Here is a 19,239-nt window from a genome sequence, read left to right on the forward strand (position 1 = left end):
TCCCACACAGCTAAACTTCTTGGCTTTATAAATGCACATGCAGTCTCTGTTTTGATTTTAGATGTTTGTAATTTTTCTGACTTAAAATGTTGCTCACCTTATGAGATGGTGGTGACAGTGCGTGGGAGCCCACAAAAGCTTCCTAGTGAGATCTGAGCTTGCTTTACACAGCAGAGCTGCATTAGGGGATGGCTGGACCATGTGTGTGGTCACTGGGTATCTGGGATGGTCTGCACTTGGCTGTGCTGGGGGAGGTCTTTGCTCTAGCCCTTGACATTCCTTTAAAAGCCCTTTAGCAGGGACAGAAGAGGCTGGTGGGTTTTGACCCAGGCCCTCCCAAGCTATCCTGTGTTTCTTACTGTCTCTCTCCTCTATACTTCTGTCTACATATTTCTCACTTCTCCCTCCTCAAAAATACCCTGGGGGAAAAAGAGGGAGCTGGTCTCCCTCAATAGTTTATTGAAAAATTTGCTTTAAATGTTTTTTGCAAGATCTTATATCACTAATTTTATTTCTGTTTGTCAATTTTTTGTTTGTTTTTAATACACTTGTCTGGGTGATGTTGGTCTGAGAACCGGTGGTATTGTAGAAGGATCACAGCCTTTCAGACTGGATGCTCCTGGGCTCTCCTGCATCTATCACAAACTGGTGCTCTGGGGTCTTACTGACCTCCTTAGAATCTGTTTTTTTTTTTTTTTCATTTGTACTAGAATCACACATGTAAAGTGACTAGATGGCCACTGTACCCTGTAGATGGGAAGCGATCCCTCTTCTTCTCTTTATTCTAGAAGTAGAGTTCACAAGGAGAGGAAGAAGGTAATCATCAGCTGTGGTCTGGGAGGTGCAGAAGTGAGGGAGACGAATCACAAGACGAAGTAAATACTGCCACACCAGCTAATGTCTGTGGACACTGAGAAAGGCTTTGGAGAGCAGGCATGTCTTATCTTTGTATTGTTAGCGTGGTCCAAGTCTGAAGACGCACTGGTACAAGTGATGTGGCTTTGATTTCGTTATTTGCTCAGGTCATTTACTGGGGTGTGCTGTCCAGTAAAGCCTATAGGGAAAGGGGCAAATAGAGTTAAGGAGCCGTCTCTCCAAACTCCAGGGAGTTTTGGAGTTGGACTACACCTGTAGAATTTCCCTGAATCAGGGCAGTGTCAGGCCTTATATTCTTCTGTCATGGGTCATTCACAGGTTAGACTGATGTAGGGAAGGGGTATGATTTTGAAGAGCGGGCTTTCTGTAGCTGGGAGAATTTCTAGAAGTATGTAATTGTGAATTCTTAGTTGCTCTTAAGTGAAGCTCTCCCAAGATGTTGAAATCCTCCCAATACCTATGAATGTGACCTGATATAGAAATTCAGTGTCTGGAGCCCATTAACTATGATGGGACACATTGTACAGCCTTGATGCAGGGGGAAGGGACTTGAGCCTGCCTCAACTGAATGTACCAGGCTTTGCTGACTCCCCATGGGAGGCCTTACATTTTCAGAGGAGGAGATGGGAATGGGTTGGGTGGGGGAAGGCTGGGGGAGAGCAGGAGGGATGAGAGGGGGATCTGTGGTTGGTATGCTAAATGAATTAAAAAATTTCTTAATAAAGAAAAAAAGAAATTAAGTGTCTTTATAAACAAATGAATGAGGCCATTGTGGTGGTTCCTAACTCAACATAACTACACACAGCATGATATTTATGAAGGAAAGATGGGAGAAGACAAGAGGAGTTCCATCTACAAGCCAAGAAATGCCCAGGGCTGTAGGAACAAGGGAGGAAGCTAGGAGCAGATACTCCTTGCTTACAGACACCGGGAGTTGTCCCTTCCCATCCCTTGACCAGGGCCTTCTAGTTTTCAGAGCTCTGTGTGACGTAAGTGACTTTGGCTGCAGTAATGTATCCTGACATCCTAGAGTGACAGTCATGGAGCAAGCTAAGCAGAGGTCCAAGGTGATGGCAGCCCTTCCGGTGACTCACCACAGACTTCCAGGGAACCCGGCAGTGTTATTAGTGTGTAGAAGCCTCCATAGCCCAGTGCTGACCAATGTTGTGGTCAGTTTCTACTAACTCAGAAATAGATTCATTCTTCCACTTCCTGAGGTCCACACATTTTCCTACAAGGACTTGCTGATCTATATGAATTCATTTCACGGATGTGTCCAGATACTTCTGAAGATCTGCCTATGCTCAAGAGGCATGTTTAGTCTGAGGTGTCCTACAAATCAGGCAGATAAGTCAACCTGTAGCCAGATTTCCACCAGTTGTCAAGTACTCCTGTCCTAACTTATTGTGAGGGTCTGAAAGTGGAAGCTGTGCAATGCTCGATTAGATAATGGTGATCATATCACCTGTTCATAGTACTCAACAAATGTTTCCTAAGGAAGGAGTGTAAGGAGTTGAACTTCCTACTTGCTCCTCACTTTGACATTTAGACAACTCTAAGCATAAATGTCTTTGCACCCACTGTGTGAGATCATGGTGAAGACTGGAGGAGAAAGTGGATATAGAAGCCCCAGACATTCCTGGTGCAGGGAAGGCATCATGCACACCCTCCGTTCTCTTCTCCTTTGCAGTCTCCCCAACCTCTCCATTCTACTGTAGATCCACCTATGATGGCAATTTCAGCATGTGACACAGGGGCATGTTAGTTCCCTCTTCCTTTTTAGACACCCCTTTATAAATCTTCATTAGACATTTTCTTTACTGCCCCCCTCCCCCCCTTTCTCTTCTTTTCTTCCATCAGAATCAACCAGCATATTTCACCTTTGCTATATTAAAAATTTGCTACAAATACCCACCTCTAATGTGTCCATGTGTGTGTGGTGAAAAATGTTCTTTGTTTAGATTGAAGAAGCACCTCTCCAGAGTCTATGGAAAACATGCTCCATGCTGGAGGTTACCTTGTGAACCTCAATGACAAAAGTGCTTCCCAATCTCATGAGATCCAAATGCTAAAACATTAATGAGAACAGCCAGGCCAGAGCCACAGCAGTCTGGGTGAGAAACCAGTGGGTCTCCCCGAGCTTTCTTCTGTGTGGAACCCATGGGAGCGCTGACATTTTGCCTGCTTCCATACAGAGATGCAGATGGCTGCTAAGCCTATTTCCGTGAACACATGAGGAATGGGTGGGGGGACTGTCAGAACAGAACCACGGGTTCTGTCCCTGGCATCAGGATGCTAAGATCTAGAGACAATTAAAAATGAATAACCTGAGGAAGGGCATGTGGGGAGATGGCACCTCATGGAAAAGTATAAAAAACTTGAGAAAAAGGAGGAAGACTTATTCTGACTTTATTTTAAGTTTTTAAAATAGGGATATTCCTCAAGGCTGACCTGATCCCAGTGGGGTTACTGGGGACATGACTAAGCAAACATAAATTGAATCAGACCTCAGACTCCCTATAGTGTTCTCCTTTAAAAAGGAGCCAATAAATTTGTAATACTGCCAAGCTCCAAAAGAACAGACTGAAATATCCACTGTTATAAATTCAATTTTTTTCATTGAAATGGCATTTTAATTTCCTTCCATGGAATACCCTGGGGGTGTCATTTTTTTTTAGATACTTTCTGTGTTTAATTTTTTCTTTCTTTCTTTCTGTTCTTTTTTTTGTGAGAAGTTCTAGTTGAAACAGGTACAAACACTTAAATGGATCTGATTAGAAACCATGTGGGAATCCTTAGTCAAACCCAGAACAGAAATGACGTCCATGTGTGAAGATAAATTAAGTTCAAGGTAGGTTGCTGCTTCCTGACAATCCAGGTCCAGGAAAGGCATCGACTCAGTTCCGTTCATGTCCTATAAATGCACTTTACATTTATTTTTAAAATGTTCTTATTGTTGGTGTTTCCTAACTTATCTTTACAGTATAATGTGTAAGAACTGAATCTGAAGCCCTGACTTGCTCTTTGAGCCCTTCCTAACCACCACTTGCTAATTGAGTGACTTTGGGTGAACTACCTCACACCTGCCCCTAAGGTCCCTTTGTGAGAATGATGTATGAATCAAAATGAATATCAGTGAGGGCATCAACAGGACGACAGGACAGGGGTCTCAGCCTTCCTTCCAACTGCTTCATAACTCCACAGTGAAGCTGAGCCAGGAGTCATGGGTGCATTCACCCTCACTAGCCGGTGTGTGCCCATACTCTTCATACTCTTTCCCTCTGCACCACAGCCATCATTTTTAAGGCAGTGCATGAGGATATGCAAGTATCTCACTTGATTTTACAGATTAGGGGAAAGGATTCCTCTTTATCCACTCCAAGGCATCACTGCTGAGGAAGCCAATGGCAGGCACTTAGCACCCAGCCTGGCTTTGGGAGACTGAAAGGAGGTGTAGTGTAGCTAAAGTTTTTCTTTCCGGGTCCCACCAAGCCCTGGCAGTCCCATAGCCCACTTATAAAATAAACATACAGACGCTTATATTATTTAAAGTGCTCGGCCATTAGCTCAGGCCTACCATTGTCTAGCTCTTACTCTATACTCAGCCCATTTCTGTTAATCTATATGTTGCCACGTGTTCTGTGGCTTTACCTGCTGCCTTTACATGATACTCCCTGGATGGCAGGCTGGTGTCTCCTCTCCGCCTTCCTGTTCTCTGAATTCTCCTCTCTGCTAGTCCCGCCTATACTTCCTGCCTGGCTACTGGCCAATCAGTGTTTTATTTATCAATCAATCATCCACAGCACTTCCCCTTATTCTTTTTTTTTCAAAAAGGAAGGTTTTAACTTTAACATAGTAAAATTACATATAACAAAACAATTATCAAGCAAGAATTACAGTTACAATATTGAAGATGCCCTATCTATCTTATATTTGTGAGTCTAAGGTTTTATATATAACTTATCTTTTATCATAACTGAGGAAATTATAACTATCTAGTCTTCAACTACATCAAAGACCCCAGAAGGATATACTACTACATGAGAAATGGGAGAAGGATTCAAGCAACTTTTGGGAGTCTTGCAGGGTAGACAGAGACAGCTGGCAGCCTGGACAGTCACCTAATGTTCTTTTGTAAAGTCAAGTCTGTCTTCAGCCCACAGGCCTAGAGTCTCTCAGTCATCTCTCTCTGTGTCCTGTAGAATGTCTGGCAGTTTCCTCTGCAAAGCAGGAACCTGAAGGACCATTTTGCCAAGGAGAGTTCAGTGGTCACCTTCGTATGGATCCTACATGTCCAGTTGATCAAGCAGTCCAGGCAAGAACAGTTTCTTGTCCAAATGGCTATTTTTGTCAAGGTGAAGATAAACTCCACATGGAGTGTCTTCGAAGCCCATCCTCCTCTCTGAAGTAAATCAGTCCTGCCAGGAGCAGACATGTCTCATTATCCAGAAAGTCTAAATTTTTAAAACATTTTAAATGCCATATTCTGTAGGTCTTTGAAGTGTTTGAAGATTACCTACCTAATTGAATTATATCCATCTTCCATTTCTCAGGTACCATTATATTCCTTCTCAGGTCTTTGATGGCACTGAAGACTAGCAGTTATAGTTACAAATGAGTATATATATAATATCTTAGATAGAACATATTAAGTATTAGATTCAGGTTCTTCAGGATAGGACACTTTTTGGAATGATCTTTGTAACATGCCATTTACCTACGCTCTAGACTTCTCTGGATTTTAGTATGTGTTTCTTGCTTGATATTGTTCACATTGGTTGTAGTTCCATCTTATCTAGGTCATTATCCCTCATTATTCCTGGACAATATTTGATAACCATTCCTTTGTATATAGTCTTGTATTAGGTTAGAACCTTCTTATTTAGACAAAAGGGGGAGATGTAGTGGGTAGCCATTCCAGCTTTGATCTGGAAGTTCCAACCCCCATTGAGGCTTCAGTAACTGTCACACCTACAAGGCGGGGCCAAGAGAAGACCCTGAAGACCGGAGATCTGGATGCACTGGCTCTCTTCGTTCCTGGATCCTGGATGCTGGAGGTAGACGAGCAGAGTTCTCCAAAGAACACCGCCGGACTGCGCTACACCTTTCCCAGACCCTTTAACCTATCCCTTCACTTGTAAGTTACCTCACAAAACAAACCCCCCTTTTAACTATGTGGAGTGGCCTTAATAATTTCACCAATAGTGTAGGATTGTCCGCTCTGCAGGGGAGAAAGGCTGCTGAGTAAGCAACACCTAAGACAAGCTCTAAGTATGAGTAGCACCCACACAGGCACCACACCAGCTCACTGGTTTATTCTTTCTCCCCAAAACCTATCGCGTACAAATTCCCAAACAATATAAAAGTAAAAAATTAAATGTGGAGGAGTTGAATTTATTTAATAAAATGACAGCAAAATCAGCCTCCAAGGAAAATTTAAAAACATAAAGAGTAACATGACCTTACCAAATCAACATAATAATTTTCTGATGGCCCTCCAAAAAATAGATTTGTGAATTCTCTAACAATAAATGTGGAATGATTTTTAAAGATGGCAGTTAGTTACAAAAGAAGTCAGACAATCAATAAATAAAGATATTGGGCAAGGAAAGAAGAAAGAAAGGAAAATGTGGAGCTGAAGGATATACAAATGAAATGAAAGAAAATAGTTTTAAGAACACACTCATCTAGCTTATGTTGGAGACAATGTGGAGCAAGAGGAACACTCCACTGTTGGTGGGAGTACAAACTTGTACAGACACTTTGGAAATCAATATGGTGGTTTCTCAAAAAATGGGGAATCAATCTTCCTCAAGACCCAGTTATACCACTCTTGGGCATATACCCAAGGAATGCTCAATCATAACACAAGGACACATGCTCAACTATGTTCATAGCAGCATTAGTCATAATAGCCAGAACATGGAAACAACCTTGATGCCCCTCAACTGAAGAATGGATTAAGAAAATGTGGTACATATACACAATGGTTGTACTACTCAGCAGAGAAAAACAATGATATCATGAAATTTGCAGGCAAATGGATGGAACTAGAAAATATCCTGAGTGAAGTAATCCAGACTCAGAAGGACAAACTTGGTACTCACTCATAAGTGGATACTAGATGTGAAGCAAAGGATAACCAGACTACAATCCACAACTCCAGAGAAGCTAGATAACAAGGAAGACCCAAAGTGGGATGCATGGATTGCCCTGGGAAGGGGAAATAAATGAGATCTCCATGAGTAAACTGGGGATGAGGGGTGGGCAATGGAGGGTAGGGGATAGGGGATGAGAACATAAGGGAATGGGATGGTCGAGCTAAAACAGGGATGGAGTGGGAAAGCAGTGAAATAGATACCATGATAAAGGAAGACATCATGGGGATAGAGAGAAACTGGGTGCTAGGGAAATTCCCATGAATCCCCAGGGATGACCCCAGCTTGGACTACTAGCAATAGTAGAGAGGGTTCCTGAACTGAACTGGCTTGCCCCAGAGATCAGATCAGTGAATACCCTAACTGTCATCACAGAGCTTTTCTCCAGTGACTGATGGAAGCAGATGCAGAGATCCACAGCCAGGCACCAGGCAGAGTTCCAGGAGTCCAGTTGGGGAGAGAGAAGAGGGATTCTATAAGCAAGTGAATCAAGATCATAATGGGGAAACCTGCAGAGACGACCAAATCAAACTAGAGGGAACTCATGAAAGTTGTATCAATGGCTGTGGAGCCTGTGTGGGACTGGGCTGGGCCCTCTGCATGGCGAGACAGTTGTGTAGTTTGATCTGCTTGGGGGGCCCCCTGGTGGTGGGATCAGAATCCATCCCTGGTGCATGAGTGGGGTTTTCGGAGCCCACTACCTATGATGGGACACCTCTTGCAGCCTTGAGGCAGGGGGGCGGGGCTTGGACTTGACTCTACTAGATGTGCTGGATGTGTCTCCACATGAGAGGCCTTGCCTTCTTGTGGGGGGGGGGAGTGAGGGGTGGGTTGGGAGTGGGAGGCTGCATGATTGGTGCTTTATAAAAATTAAATAAAGAAAAAGTGGACAAATGAGAGAGAGAGAGAGAGAGAGAGAGAGAGAGAGAGAGAGAGAGAGAGAAAACAGACTCATTCAAGCAGAAACACCCGAGAACCAACAGATATATCACTGACCGATTCACTTCAATCAGAAGCAAATTGGAAGAGTGAAGAAAGCCTGGCCCACTGGGTTTATGAGATATCATTGAGACAACTGTTATATGCAGTACAGGATGAGAGAGAGAGAGAGAGAGAGAGAGAGAGAGAGAGAGAGAGAGAGGTATTTTAAGTGTCATCTGAAGTCTCCAGCCAAGATCAGCTCAGAGAGCTTTACATTAAATGTGAGATAATTTTAAAGCAATAAGAGTAAAGCTGTTCATGACATACAAGTGAACTTCATAATGCTGCCAGTAGATTTCTTATCAGGAACTCTGCATCTGCATTCCAGGACAATGTTATGATGTATTCATCCTGCATAAGGGATACATATATGTTTGAATATCATAATGAAACATTTATTCTTAAGAATGAAAGAACAGCACAATTTGTAATAGCCAGAACCTGGAAACAACCTAGATGTCTGTCAACTGAAGAATGGATTAAGAAAATGTGGCACATATACACAATGGAATACTACTCAGCAGAGAAAATCAATGACAGCATGAAATTTGCAGGCAAATGGATGGAGCTAGAAAATATCATCCTGAGTGAGGTAACCCAAACCCAGAAGGACAAACTGAGTATGTACTCACTCATAAGTGGATTCTAGATATAAAGCAAAGAACAATCAGACTGCAACCCACAGAACCAGGGAGGCTATATAGTAGGGGGGACTCTAGGATGACTGTGGCTTATAATAAGTTTTGGTTTTACTCAATTACTGGGCAAGCCTCAATGAAACATTTCACTATTAGGATAAGAATTTATACTGTATCAAGCTGATAATAGGAAAATAAATAAATAAATAAATAAAAATGGGAAAAAAGAATCAAAGAATAATAAACATTCTCAGAATTACTTTCAGAGGATGCAAAAGAAATTCTTTAAGTTAAATAAAAGGATGCAGATGAGAAATATGAAAAAACTTAAGTATAAAATTCACTGAAATTCTATATTCTTATAAGTAAGTATATTGTTTAATTCAGAATACTGTTCTATTGTTATTATGAGACAAAAATCACTTTTAACTCTGGAATAAAATAGAAAAGAGAAAATTATTAAAGATAATTTATCATTATAACAATTTGTTAGTGAGTAGATTATGTAAAATAAGTTGTGTGATCAGTAACCATTTCCAAGTAGTATATAATTAAAAGTATAAAGTTTTATGTGAAATCAAAACTAAATTGTTATCTGTAAAAATGTGTTTTTATAACCATGAGCTGTTTTATGTAAATGCTACAGTGATAACAAATTAAAAATTCTTGAATAAACACACGGAAGTGAAGAGAACCAAATTAAAGATTGCTTATAAAAAAGAATAATCGAACCACAGGGAAAGTGGCAAGTGAAAAGAAAGAAAGTAATTACAAGAGAGTCAAACAACGTTTAGAACAAATGGTAACAGTAAGAGGAAAGTAGATGGCCATGGACTCCTATAGCGATATACCATGGCAGTAACCAACAACCGCCTAATTAGATTTAAGGCCTACTTATTATGAGGAACTCACATCTTGTACTACAAACCTAGCCAAGTATGCATGGTTGGAGACATCATGAACCCTAGAGGAGAACCTACTACTACTATGACTTTACTAAACCAATATAATTTATAACTGTATTATAAATACTTACCTTTATACCCACAGATAAAAGTAGTTCTCACTCTTCATCAAAGAAGCTTTCTTCTACACCAGATGGAGGCTGCTAAAGAGATCTGCGGCTGGTCCAAATGGTAAATAACCTTGTGGTGCCTGGGCTCAACTGGTACATCTACAATGCTCAGGGAATGCTACTTAAGAGCAAATGGAAATAGTCTGAGAGCCAGAGGATCAGGGCGCTGCTATAACAAGTGCCTTCTAGACATGGCAGGGATGCTGCATCTGTGAAATCTCAACAGTATAGCTGCTTAAGTAAGACCTGCGTAATGACCACACCAGTCAGCATTCCAATGGGGATGGGGAGATTTCATAAGGTCTCATCCATAGATGAAGAATTAAAAGCAGCAGAACGCTGCTGTGGGAGAATCAGTCTTCTCCAGGAATGATCCCCATGATAGGGAATACAATCCCAAGTGGTCAACCCTAACACATAATCATACAGTCAACAGTAAACAGTCTCAGTAGGCTATATATTCACACCCCTAATATCTTGGGGTCTCTGCTGCAGCTGAACCTGAACCTTTACCAGTCACCTCTTTTGGCATCTCATGGTAACAATAATAATTATAGAAGAAGTAGTCATGACCCCGAGAGGGAGGGGTGCAGGAAGAATCTGGTGGTGATAAAAGAATGATTGGAAATTACCAAAATATAATGTATTCATGTGTGAAATTCTCAAAAATTGTATATAAAAATTCTTGAAAAAAGATAATGGCCTTAAAAGAAATAGAATCTTACTAAACTACTTTACATTTCAAGTAATTAGAAAAATTACAAAAGAAGACCAGAGTTAGTATAGAAAGAAAATAACAAGGAGGAGACATAAATGGAATAGAGGCCAGAAAAAAAGGAAAATGTCAACAAAAGTGAGTTGGTTTTGAAAAGATAAACAAAATAGGGAAATCATTAGTGGACTGAAGAAAAAAGATAAAAAAATAAGTAAATTATAAATGAAAGATGAGTCACTAGAATTGATTTCTAAAAAAATACAAAAGATCGTAGGAGACTATCTTGAATAATTACATCAACATGTTAGATATCTTTGAAGAAATGAGTACATTCCTAGAAACATACCGAGGTTGAACCAGGAAAAATATAGAAAATCTGAACAGATCAATAGAGAATAAGAAACCTGAATAGCTAATCAGAAGTTTTCAACATGGAAAAGTCCATGACTAATTGACTTCACTGGTGAATACTACTTAATATTTAAATAATTAAGGCCAAATTTTCTCAAATAGTTTCAGAAAATTAAGAAGCAGAGAATCTTTCTAAATTAATTCTGTGCAACCATTATTATCCTGTTACCAAATTCAGACAATGACACTTTTTTTTTCCAAGAGGGAATAACCAGGACATGGTAGGTAACATGTGTGTGTGTGTGTGTGTGTGTGTGTGTGTGTGTGTGTGTGTGGTGTGTCTACATGTGTGTGTGTGTGTCTCTATGTGTATCTCCATTTAAATAGAGATCCACATTTTACATTATATAAATGGATGACTCTAGTACAGTTTCCACAACATTTCTGTCTGTCCTTTATTCCTTCCTTCATTTTACAGCTGAGCAAAGTCATGTTTTAAATCTCAATATTCTCAAAGCACAAGCCTCTTCTATGGGGTGTTAGGTTTTTGACTCAGTATAATTCTGGCTTCTCCCTTCTTAGGAGAGTATTCTCAGCACTGTCTCAATTACAGACAGGTTTCTAGCTGTTGCATCTTGGATAAATTATTAAATTTCTTTACATGTGTTTACTTTATTATCTGTAAATTGGGAGAAATAATCCAAACCTATATCCCAGAGTTAGGAAAACATATGTGTTTTGTTTATCCAGTAACAAGGAGTGACTGATTACTAAAAACATGGAAATAAGTCAGTTGTGTGGACAGTGTAGCCCAAACCATCAACAGGCATGATACCGGGGGGCATAATATTTTTTAATTCTTCAAGTGTTGTGCTGAGAACATGAAGACTAATATATTAAGATAAGATATGAAAGGGCTCATAATGGCCTAGACATTTCAGCTGCAATGTTTTAAGAAATTGCTAAAGCAATAACAATCTGACAGTTTAGAACCCTACAGTTGACTTCAGCAACCCAAATTGTCCACAGCCATGTCTCTATCAGGTCTGATGCTCTGGCTGATGGCTTCTGGACCAGTGGTCAATGGATTCCAGGCACCATTCTTCACAGGCTTAGAAGTAATTCCAAATTCATAGAAGGTGTCTTAATATTTGCATAGACAACAGCCCACATGGACTCTGCAGCTGTAGTTGACTTTGGCTGCTCATTCCTCAACTTGCACTTCACCATGAATATTTGTTTGAATAACTGTGTCTGAGTAAATACCTGTGTGGACAAATCCATGGACCCTTCACCAGCTTTCCTCAGAATAATAATAATAATAAAAAAAGAACAAACAGAAGTTAAGGATTGATACTGCAATGTTCTTGGAGTTCCTGTGCAGGCTCACAGGGATGTTTTTGGAGTTCCTGCACAGGCTCATGGGGATGCTGCAGTGGCCTCCATGGCATAACATCCAGAGGCACTGATCTAGAGTTGGGGTATTCTGGCACGGTCAAAATCACACTTCTCCAGGCCTCTCCAGCTATCCCAGAGACAGAAGGATCCATGTGGAGGCTTAGAGAGCGTGGTGTTCTTTCCCCTGCATTTCAGGAGCAGAGAGGACAGTGTCAAGAGCTGCTGATGCGTGCACCATGGCTGACCCCTGACTCCTGCCTGGACAACACTGCATCTGATGAGCTCCCTGGAATCTTAGACTATCCTCTGCTCATCTAAAAAACTGAACTAACGAGAGATACTGTTTGAAGTGAAGGAAACTGAAGGGGCAGGTGAAAATGCATACACTGAATAAAAATACTACAGCCACTCATTTTCCATGGGTTATTTTCCATCTAACTTCCTGTGTAACATGAAATTCTAAATCAAAGACCTTTAGAGGAAGGACTACACACAGGGAGGCAGGGAGAGTCTTCTGCATTTAGTGAATATGTTATCCACTTTGCATCGACTGTTCAGTTCCGTCAGGTAGGTACTTTCATTTCCACCTCCCAGATAAGAAAAATAAGTCCACTGAGAGGTTATCAGATGTCCAAATTGACCAGTGTAGTAGGTGAAAGGTCCTGAATTTGAGCCTAGAGTACACCAAGGAACAAAATACTCAACCTTCAGTCAGGTGATCTTTGTTGAAACAGCAACAGCAGAGCCATTGGATCCTCACTGTGTACAAACCCTGTGCTGCCTGAGCAATTCCAATATGAGCTTGTATCTGCAACAAAATTATTTCCATTTCCCATGTCCATAGACTGAAGCTACCAGGCCTAGGGTTCACACAAGGAATAGCGCTGTCAGAATTTGGTCTCTGGCAACCTAGCTGCAAAAACTTTGCTCCTGCTTATGTGTGAGATCACCCAGAGCTAGGTTAATATCCTCTATATTTGACCATAACTCTTCTCTACTGCAGACCTCAACATACTAATTGCTGAGATGAGGAAGTCAGTTAGATAAACTATAAAATCATTTCCATGAGCAGGATCCACAGATTGAATGAATGCTCTCATGAAAATCTCCAAAGACCAACCCCTTCATTCAGGCCCATGGCTGCTCCTGATGAATTCAGTGAGTTTGTAGACAGCAGCGACCATGAACCTCTTCCCTTTTCCATGTGCTGTTGACACTGAACTAAGTTTCTTGGCTCCCAGAGACAAGCATTGTCTTTACTGCAGGGGTTTTCTGTTTTCTGCTCTGTTCCTCATTTTTCTTATAATTTTCTTGTCAAAGTTGAGCTGTCTTTCACTGTAGGCAAAGTCAAAATATAAGTAGCAAAGAGGGAGTTATGGTAGAGGTTGCAGAGTCACCAGGCAAGGCCTCGTTTCAAATTTAGTATAAATGAAATCTGTTCATGATGCTTAGGTCTTTATCTTCATTAAAAGACTGACCCAACAGAACTTCAGTCTAAAAATCTAAGGTTTACCTACTGCATCTTCAGGAAAAGAGTATCTCCTCAGGATTTCATTTTGTTCTACCTTTATAGAAATTTAATCTACAATATTTAATCAAATGGTGCAAGGAGAGCCCAGCCATTCAATGTGGCAAGAGAGGATTCTCAGTGAAGCAGCCCTGCATCTGTAAGAAGGAACCCATGTCTTCACTGTGCTTTTCATTTCTATTTGTAGCATAGACCCTTTGAGGATATGAATAAAATTTGGCTGTTCTACAAAATGCTCACTCTCATTCACTTTAACATGAAATTTTAGGAACTCATAAGCTTATCCACAGCAACAAAGCAAGCCAAAGCACATTGTCTCCAAGACTTTAATTCTTTTCTTTTTTTTGCATCCTTACAACCTCTCTTTCTTTCCTAATTTTCCTAATTTATTTTTCTCCCACTGATGTAGAATAATAACATCACAGACATGAAGTGACCAAAAAGCCTGCTGGATCTTCCCCTTGTCAGATCCAAGTGACCAGTCACCACTGATACGTGTGTGTGTGTTTGTGTGTGTGTGTTATACAAACATGTATCTGGGAATGCACACATGCTGGGGTCACAGGGGGACTTCTGTTTCCTGCATTTTCTCTGTCTCTCTGTCTCTGTCTCTCTGTCTCTGTCTCTCTTTCTCTCATTTCCTTGTGACAGAGTTTCTCATTAAACATGAAGCTAAGCTAGTATCCATCAAGCCTCAGTGACCCTCCTATCTCTTCCCAAGCCACAGCACCAAGTTACAGCACATATGACCACGCCCAAGTTGTTTGTATGGGTTCTGAGTACTCAGATGAAGGTTTCCATGCTCACAGAGAGCACTCTTCTCTGCTGAGTTACCTCCCTGGCATCTGCCTTGTCTCTTGAGAAAAATTATGTGCACTTCTGAGTGGGTTTGTGCATTGAAGTGGAGGTGCTAACTGAGCCCAGGAACGTCAGATATCCCCTGGAGCTGGAGTTACAGGTGGCTGTGAGGAGCTTTTTGTGGGTCTTGGGAACAAAATTTGCATCCTCTGGCAGAGTAATAACCACTAAGTCTTGGTTGCATCTTTTAAATGACAAAGTACTTGATTCATATTGGTAACTACTCATTTAATTTTGATAAAATTCCTTTTATTTGTGAACTCAGTTAGAAAATTTAAATTTTGTTGAACAGAGTCCTACTAGCCTGCTTAGTGGATGGTATAGAGGTCCAGCCCAGATTACCTTTCCATTTTGCTATCCATTTCTCCCCATTGAGAGGGCTGGCTCGCAACAGTTCACAGCTGTTCTGATCCTAGGGAATTACCTATTGGCTGAGAATGTACTTTTGCTTTGCATTCCTCATCCCCGACACTGCTCACTACATACTTCAAACCACAACAGACTACTCACTTGCCTCAAAGTGGGACTAACTCAGGTACAGTGTGTGTTCTATGCTGTCAAAGAAAAGTGTGTCTGTCTTTAGGAGAATTATCATTTTTACTTATGCCATGACCTATAAATGACTACACTTGCATTCATGAAAGTATTCTCATTTTCCTTTCAGGCTTTACTTCTATAACAAAGGCAAGTGGTACCACAGATATTCCTGGGATGAGGTTCTGGAGTTAGATCCTTCATTGGGTAGATGGCGCTGAGAACCTTGTAAGTCTATGATGAGTCAGGTCTTGAAGGCCTTTGTCATGTGCTAACAGTATAGTTGCCAAGGTATATGAGCTGGGATAAAACACATGGGAAAGGATGCCTAGGCTGGTGCCACATTTTGGGAAGTCAAGATGTACAAGGAAACAGAATCTATAAGGACTTACAGAATTAGTTATCTGGAGAGAATTTCCTTTTAAAAAGAACACTGTCTTTTGCAGATGGAAAACATATATGTGAGTCAGAAGCAGGGCTTAATCAGAAGGTAACTTAACTTCCAAAAACTTAAAATCTGAGCCTAAGTAAGGCCTAAGTCAAGGCCATTTTAGAGAAGGGGTGGGATTCCAAGATGTGCAATGATGGTGGGAATGTCCTCTAGAACCTCTGGTCTCTTGAATCCTGTAGAGCTCACTTCCTCCACTTTATTGGTGATGGAAGACCATAGCCTACACCAACGTTTGAAAACTATGAGGAGTTTCAAGTGAGGCAGGATACCCTACAGATGACAGCAGATCCTCTGGCCCCAGTATGTATAAGTAAGCTCAAAATACATCATGATCCAAATCTTCTAATAGTGAATTTAAGGATTGCCCTAATATATGCTGTCTGGAACTAGAGAGTAGCTTTCTGAGTGGCCCCAAGTAATGCTGTGTTGAGGAAGTAGAGCAGGAAGCTTGATAAGAGAGTTTATCTGTCTGGGAGACACTCTCCTGTGACACAGGATTTAGTACCTTGGAAAACTGGGCTAGCTTTCAGAAGTTTGGAATAAACCATAGATCATATTAGACAAAATCCAAGCCATGTAGGAGAATTGTTGGAGCAAACTGCAGAGAGAGAAAAAATACTACAGAAGACTGGAAAAGTTAAGGATCTGGGCATGTTCCCCAGCAAAGCATAGAGGACCCTATTTGCAACATGGTAAGCAATGTGTTAGTGAGCAAGGCACTAGGGGACCCAGCTATGGAACTGGGCTTTGTACAGCAGTGACAACAGTATCCATAGCTGATAATCAAGGACAGGTGATGACAATCAGAATCTGATAACACTCAGAATCAAGTAGGTGTGATCACTGCTGTGGGACAAGTTTGTAAAAGTAGACAGTGGGCATCATCCAAAGGTGTGAAGATACCTTATTCAACACAATGTTCTTGATGGCAATAAAGAAGAGAAACAAACAACTTTATTGCATATCTCTATATCTATTTTTATGACTGCAATATCTCAAGTGGGGGATAAAAGGCTGAGGTCAGCCAACTTAATGAAAACTGTATCTCTTACCTGCTTTCACAACTGAGATAGTTCTCAGACTTGAAGGCCATCCATAAACTGATGAAGAGATATCTACCCTTGATGAGGATCTCTGAGCCTTAGTGGCAGTGCCAAAATGTGTGAAGATCTTGCTCCAGCTAAGCTTCCATGAACAGACATAGACTATGTGCATTGGTTGTCTCAGTAAGTATCACCATTAAAAAAGTAACACATGTGGAATTCATTAATTAGCAATTTAATCTTGATAAATCCATCTTTCTGGTGCTGAAAATAGTCTAGCAGGTCACCATTGTATACTTGCAGTGACACAGTCAACCCCATTCTCTAAGAAGTCACAGAATGTCTGATTTGTGGGATCTCCATAACATTGTCCACTCTGCATAAAAGGAGATATTGCTGTGCATTCACCACTACAACTTCCACTGTGCCTCCATCCTAGCACAACATCTCAGTGACTATATGCTGTGGGATGTCTTTCTGTATGCTGTGAATATGTGTTACTCCCATTGGCTAATAAATAAAGCTGCATTGGCCTATGGCAGGACAGGATGGAGCCAGGCCAGAAAATCCAAGAGAGATAGTGAAAGGAAAAATAAAGAGTAAGGGGCGATACCAAACTGGTGGTCAAGGAGAAACATGTAATGGGATTCAGGTACAGCCATGGAACATGTGGCAAAGCATAGATTAATAGTTATGGGTTGAGTTAAGTTATAAGAGCTAGCTAGTAAGAAGCCTGAGCCATAGGCTATACAATTTGCAATTAATATTAAACCTTTGAGTAACTGTTTTATAAGCAGCTGTGGAACCTCAAGGCCAGGTAGGACCAGAGAAACACAGGACTGCAGGACTGGGCAGGACACAGGAAAACTTCCGACTACAACTATAAGCTTGTGATCAATGCATAGCTAAAGTACTAGCTTTGAGAAGCCATCATGAAAGGCAAGGATATATCATCTTAAACCACTAATCACTGTGTGATTTGAGGGTGGTGGGAAAACTACTTAGATTGTACTACTAATATTCAAACCGAGTATTTAAAAAAATACAGAGTTGCTGCTTTCCACTTCTGAAAATTTATTTATATGTGAAATTAGATGTCTTGGGGTTTGGAAGAGAATACTTCCACCAGGAGATACAGCAAAATTGTTATTTACTGAAGTTACAACTGCCACCTATTCTGTCTGTCCATCATCAAACTCACAAACCATCAACAAACAAAAAGAGTTTCAATAAAATTGCATGAGTAGTTAACCCATGTTATCATGAGGTAGTAGGATTTGTCCTACACAATAAAGTCAAGAAGGACTATATTTAGTATTTATATACCTTAGAAATACAAATTGGTAACTAGAACACTTATGGTCCAATAAATGCATAGCAATCAGGGATTCACAATGCTCTGGGGACAGGAATTCAAGATAACTGTCAGGTAAGTCATTGAAAGAAAGAGTAGTCTTGGAGGGTAGAAAATACTAATTTGCATCAAATGTCAGAGATGGCAAATATTAATTATGCCTCAATAGTGCAACAGGGGCAATAGCTAATTCCAATCTTTAATACCTTACAAGTTCTCTCAAACAATGGAATTTATCAGGATGGAGTGAACTTAGGTTAGAAGGAAATTCTATAAGTAGTACAGGGTGAGATTCTAGGTAGATTCTGCTGCTGCTGCACCCAGGCTTTAAACCAGCTGGTATATTCATAACTCACCTGCTGGGATGTTGATTAGGACTAATCTATAAATGTTCTATTTTTTCCCCAGAATTTCCTTATGCTAAACTCAAGCCACTGGCCTTTGGAGGCTATCTCGTCTTTCTCCTTTGAGATAATATTCAGTAAAGATATTGCTTTAGGTATTTAAAAGGTAGGTCATCTGTCCTAAGGTGGCATGAAGTCAGTGGTACAGTGTTTCCTGTGGCATCAGGATGGATCATCTTGAGCTGAGACATCTTGCTCCTGTTCCTTCTGCCTAACACAGCTCAGAAATCCCATCTCCCAAGGATGCTTCCTGAATAAGACAGTTGAACAAAATTTTAGGAACTCTCACCCAATATACCCTGTAGCTATTATCCCTTAGTTCCTTTTTAAACTATGATCCTCCAGATAACAAGAGAATTCTTAAAAGACGAAGAATGATGTAGCATGATGTGTTAATGAAAATTTATTTCCTGCCTTGAGAGCCTCTGGGCTCACCTCTAACTCTACTTTCTTGCTAGTCTCCCCACAATTCTGGTTTAGTTCTAGGGTGACTTATGGAGAACTGCCTGAGAAACTTCTCAGGACTGACATCACATTGAGGTTTTCAAAGACTTCCACCTTCCACTAGGCATTGTTCTGCTCTGACCCTGTGTTCCACTTTAAATCACTGAGGTACAATTGCCTACACTTGAGCCCCTGATTTGACAGCTCTGCTTTACTTTAGTCTATTTAAGAATGAAAGATCTCAGCCTTCACAGGAGTCTTGCTGTGAACTGCACTTATGGCCCTATGCCTTATTTCTACAACTGGTGTCTTGTTTCATGTTGCAAGCCCCCACATAGTCTAACTGCTTAGTTTCCTTTCCAGTCTCCCATTTTTCCTCTTCTAAATTGGCTTGTGATACTTCATCATCATTGGCAATCTGATGGAATTCA

Source organism: Peromyscus eremicus, chromosome 7, assembly GCF_949786415.1.
Source record: "Peromyscus eremicus chromosome 7, PerEre_H2_v1, whole genome shotgun sequence".
Classification (NCBI taxonomy): Eukaryota; Metazoa; Chordata; class Mammalia; order Rodentia; family Cricetidae; genus Peromyscus; species Peromyscus eremicus.